The sequence below is a fragment of the Petaurus breviceps genome, unplaced genomic scaffold (assembly GCF_028583685.1).
Source record: "Petaurus breviceps papuanus isolate PSGF00001 unplaced genomic scaffold, PetGlider_PUasm1.0 79, whole genome shotgun sequence".
NCBI classification, from domain to species: domain Eukaryota; kingdom Metazoa; phylum Chordata; class Mammalia; order Diprotodontia; family Petauridae; genus Petaurus; species Petaurus breviceps.
The window spans coordinates 22,193,902-22,199,704 of NW_027186523.1; positions in this window are offsets into that span (position 1 = coordinate 22,193,902).

Sequence of the window (5,803 nt, forward strand, 5' to 3'; positions counted from 1 at the left end):
CTCACAGGGTTATCGTGTCAAATGAGATAATATATGTATAACAGTATATAAACTTTAAAGTACATAAACATTAGTTATTATGATGATGGGGCAGCAAGGTGGCCCAGTGGATAGTCCTCTGGCCCTAGAGTCAGGAGGATGCAAGTTCAAATGTGACCTCAGACACTTATTAGCTGGGTAATTCACTTAACCCTGTTTGCCTCAGTTCCTCATCTGTAAAATTATCTAGGGAGGGAAAAGGTGAACCAGTAGAGTGCCTCTGCCAAGAAAACTCCAAATGGGGTCACAGAGAGTTGGATGTGATTGAAATGACTCAGCAACAGTTATGATGATGATTGTGATGATGGTGTTCATGAGGAGATCAATTAAAAACAGATTGGTCAGAGAAATATTAAGAAGAGATAGGAGCATAGAAACCTAATGAGGAAGTTTTGGAAGAGCAACTAAAGAAAAGTAAAAGAAGATGCACAGAAATTTACAAAGATATTTATGATGTATAGACAGAATAAAGTATTTCTAGAGAATCTATTTTCAAATCATAAACATACCAAATGAAAAAGAAAATGTCAGCTCCCACAGATGAAACATCAATAAAAACCTCAAAGGTGACTAATTTATGAATGGTGAAGAGATGTATGCTGTAATAAAGGACTTGCTCCTTTGTTACGGTCACACCAAAATCTGGATTTACTAAATAGGTTATACTGCCTTGTACTCTTCAGTGACATAAATAAAATGACACATGTAATATGCCACTGTGAAATGTCGGATTATCGTTGAATGAGAATTTGAACAATGAAAACCAGCTTTGGTTCCTCTGAAACTTCTGCCTAAAAAGTTGTTCATCATTTGCTTTAGCCTTCCAATTTCCTTCAGTCTTCCTTTAAAAAAAAAAAAAGGTCAAAATGTTTATAGTCAAAGGTGCTTTTCTAAACTTCAAAAAAAAAACAATCATAGTCACAACTTTTAAGATCTTGGGGATGGGAAAATAATTAGCTTCTTTTTAAAATTAAATTAGAGAAACAGTTTCAATGCTTAGAACTACTTTAGCTAATCTTTGACTGTGCCTAGATAGCCTAAAATAAAGTGAACAGTTGATAATCACCTGGTTAGTAAGATCACTAGAGACAAGTAACCTGTATGATTCAGGCTCCAGAGTGAATTTTATTTTGCCTGTCTATGATGTTCAAATTAACTGTGATATCCATGGTTCCATTTTCCTTTGAGCAGTATAAATAAACATATGCTACTTGTGATAGGACCAGAATTTCCCTGACCCAGCTTCTTTGCTTCCACCCATATTCTGGGGGCGGCTATACCTAAAAGAAGAAAAAAGTTGTGCCAGCACCTGATTGGCCCTGGCTTCCACAATGCACTTTCCGGGACATATAAGGGCATAAATAGTCCAACCCAGTGGATTCTAAACTTCCTTGGATATGGTCAATTTATAAAGACCACAGAAGTTATCATGCCCTGATGATCAGATGAGTTTCCATGTGGAGACTGGGGGGGGCGAAGGGAGAATTACCAGTATATCCTCACTGCACATCCATGTTCTGTTCGGCAAAGTAAACTTCACTTTATTAACCATTCATTGATTTGCTAATGACTCATTTCATCCTAACTTCATACCTGAAGTAAGAAGGATGCTTCAGAGCCTCATCTACAATACTACTGCATATATAGATGTTTTTCAGACCAGTTGGTAAATAATCATTTTACAGATATGGTCCTTTGGATTTGATGTCTTTAAAAAGTAAAATAGGAGGTGTTCAATGATTATTATTGTAGGGATAGGAAAACATTAAATCATTCAATAAAGTCATATAGAGACTATCATGGGCTTTATAAAATTATTCTTCATAGTATGTGCAACAAAGCATGATATGCATGTCATAGAAATTCACAAAAAAATTAGTTATGTCCCCTTTAAGAGCTTATGGAATAATGTTTCCCCTACACAAGTTTCAAGTTATGAACCCATGAAATTTCTAAATTAATTAAGCTTAATTGGCAAGTTTTCTCAAATAATGGAATGATTCACCAGACTAGTCTTTTTTTTTTTCTGAATTAACCACTTATACCAATTCATTTGCAGTCACATATAAGTAATCTTAGATTTGATTTATGTCTAACGTCTCTAAAAATCAGTAGGAAGGTACTCCATGTAGAATATAGCATTTTCTTTCACACAAATGAAATGGAAAAAAGATGAGATTCAAAAGTAGCGATTAACAAAGATATAAGATGACCAAGTAGACCATAACTACTACAATAATTCATTGGGAGATTGGTGTTTTAAATAGTAAAACCTAAAGAATTTCTTGGATTGTTGATAAGACATTTCACCTTCATCTCAGACTTGTTCTATCTGAAGGAAAGACTTTGAAAGTCTATGTATTCTGGTTGAGATTTATAATCCCATCGTAGTTACCTTCTCTGAGATGAGAAGGTAACTGCAGAAAATGAATCCTACAGTACATCTGAGGACAGCTGATGGACCTGGGTACTCCTAACTTCTCATATTCAAGAGTTTGACTCCCAGGCAATAAATACCCATCTTTGCATCACTGTTTAATGATATATGTTCAGAGAATGGAAAAACAGAAGGAGCCAAGGAGTGAATCCCCAGACTCAGCCTTCACTAACTATTGTGTGTACCTTCTGTAAAGTATGAGTTGCCACTATTTCCCCCTTCCCTGACCCAAAGGCCCTCGGAGAGCTTCCAAAGTAAGAGGAGAAAATTTTGAAGAAAGATAAAAGAGCCAGAACAAATGCTATCACTCCTCTCAAAGTCTGCTGAAAGTGGCTACCTCTTTCTGATTCAGTGGCTAATGATTTTGATGTATTTCTTTGCCCCTGCCATTGTGTAACCAGGCCAAAGGACTGCTGCATCATCATCTCAAAGCACCAAGTTTTTGTTGTTGGTTGTTTGCTTTGTTTTTCAGTGGTGAACTTCACACATGATCCACCAGAATCAGTCGCAGGTCTATAGATTGGGATAATAGAATTAGTTTAATTGTCCCCATTACACTTAAATAGGTAGTTTCATGAATGTTCATATATAATTAATTGCTGAAATGTTCAATTTTTCATTTCAATGACCTGAAATCCTTGCTGGCACATCTGTTGTTAAGGAAAAGGATATTTATGAGAAGATATAGTTATGTTACAAATTTCATGTTCAGATGCTTTCTCCACATTTATGCTGTCTTTAGAGGCAGACTATTGAATTGACCATTTGTGAATCCATCCTCATCCCATCAGATTTTTTTACAATTACTGTTCTTATTATTATTTGCCTCTCTATAGAGATTTAAACATTTGAATTATCTGTTCTAATGAAGGCATATACTTATTCATAGAATAGTTATTGGGGTCCCATTAATACAATTTATTATTCTAGATTTTCTCATCTGAAATATTAGTCAAGAGGACCCCCAAACTCATTAACTTCTTTGACTTCCTTATTTCCATCAAAATGAAACTTATTTGGTCATTGCCAATGCTTTTGCCATCTTCTTCCTCGAAATCTTATTCTTCCCGTTGATCGTTCCTTATGCTTACTTTTGTGTTCGTTTCTTTCTTTCTGTGAGGTAGATTGGTTTAGTGAATAGAGAGTTAAAAAGGAGAGGATTCAGCTTCTGTCTCTAACACATAGAAGCCATGTGACAATAACATGGCAACTGGCTTAGCATCTCAGTGCTCCAGGCCAAAGGTGTCCAACTTGGACCATGGACCCCAAGCACATTGCAACCTAAAGCAGATTAAAACATAATTTGGAAATGCTTAATAAAATACAAATACAACAAAACATAAGTAATGCTAATTTTTAGTTTCTAAGTCAATCTGAACCCATAGGGATCCATTTCTAAATGAGTTTATAAGCCACTAATCCAGACAACTTTCTAACACATGTTAACAGATAAGTTAATGATCTGTATTAGTGGAGGAAACTTTCATTGCAAAAGTTCCCTAAACCATGGAAATCACAAGACCAAATTCCTTTATTTCCTTCCCCACCATCCTTGTGATTAATGCTTCATATCATCTATTCTTTCAATTATTCAATCAATCAAACACATAATGAAAGAATTGAAGCATAATAGAAGGTCAGAGCTGGAAGGGATATTGGAAGTCATATAGCCCAATAAGTCTTCATGGAAATAGGAATTCCCTCCACAACATTGGTGACAAATCTTTGCCTATATACTTTCAGTGATGGTGCTCTCACTACCTCTAAAGAGAGCCTATTCTACTTCTAAGCAATCCTATTTGATTTTCAAATGTCTCCTAAAGTTGAACTGAAATTTTCCTCAGTGCATTCCAAACATTTCTTCTAGTTCTGCCCTCAGGACCAAGCATATTTCTAATCTCTTTCCCACATGGAACTCATGAAAATAGTTGAAAAAGCTACTCCCCTAAATCTTTTCTCTAGAACAAACATGTGCAAGACTATGCCTTTACTGTATCCTCTTATGACATGGTCTCCTATCCATTATCCATCTTTTCTCCCCTCACCTTTCTATGAGTATGTACTAATTGGTTAATAATTTTCCTAAAATTTGGCACCTAGAACTGAACATAAAAATACTGATATGATCTGACCAAACCAAAGTTAGCACACCTATCAATTCAATTCAAAAAGTGTTTCTTGAGCTTCTCCTACGTATAAGATGCTCTACTGGGTGATAGGATTAGAAAGAAAATAAAATTAATAGAAAAGCCTCATTTGTTAAGAAATTCACAGTTGTCTGAGGGTGGCAGTGGAAGAGAAGACAATAATGTACAATAATATGTGAATTACAAAAGACAAACAATAATTTTTGCACAGTCTCATTTTTTGGTGGCCGTGTTCCTACATTGTGCTTCTACTGACACTACACTGACTAAGACAGTCTGACCCTGATCAGATACAGTCAGACTGAGCTGGTAACCTACCTTAATTTAGTTCTGTGGCATTTGAATACTGTATTTCATGACATTCACATTTGATTACTGCTTCTATTATGGGTAGCTACTGTGTTTCCCTGATAATAAAACCTATCCCGAAAATAAGCTCTCCCCTTACTGTGTAAGATTCCTCTAAAATAAGCCCTCCCCCCAAAATAAGCCCTATTGAGATTGCTACTGTAGTGAAGGTGATCCCCTGCGCTACACGCTACATTACAGTACCCTCTGTATGCATCATCCCCTCTGCCCCCCCCCGTGAAACGCACACCGTGCTCCGAGCTGCATCCAATCAGAGCTGCAGCAGTGAGCTTCTTCCTGTTCTTCCCCAGTGATTTGCTTGCTGGCACCATTGAGATCAGTGCCGCGGAGGAGAGCTGAGGCAGGACAACATAAGCCCTCCCCTGAAAATAAGCCCTCTGGTGTTTTTCTTTCCAAAAAAAATAATAAGACAGTGTCTTATTATCGGGAAAACACGGTAGGTGGCACTGTGGATGGAGGGCTTGACCAAGAGTCAGGAAAAGTCATCTTTCTGGGTTCAAATTTGGTCTCAGATACTTATTAGCTGAGTGATCCTGGACAAGTTGCTTAACCCTGCTTACCTAATTTTCTCTGTAAAAAAAAAGCTGGAGAAAGAAATGGAAAATCACTTAAGTATCTTTGCCAAGGAAACCTCAAACATGGTCACAAAGAATAAGATGTGACTGAAAAATGACTCAACAATAATAAATGTTGCATTTTTAATTCTGTAAATTTTAAAAATGCATATTACTCAAATGGAATATGCAAACCTAACAGTTTTTACTTCTCTCTCTCTCTCTCTCTCTCTCTCTCTCTCTCTCTCTCTCTCTCT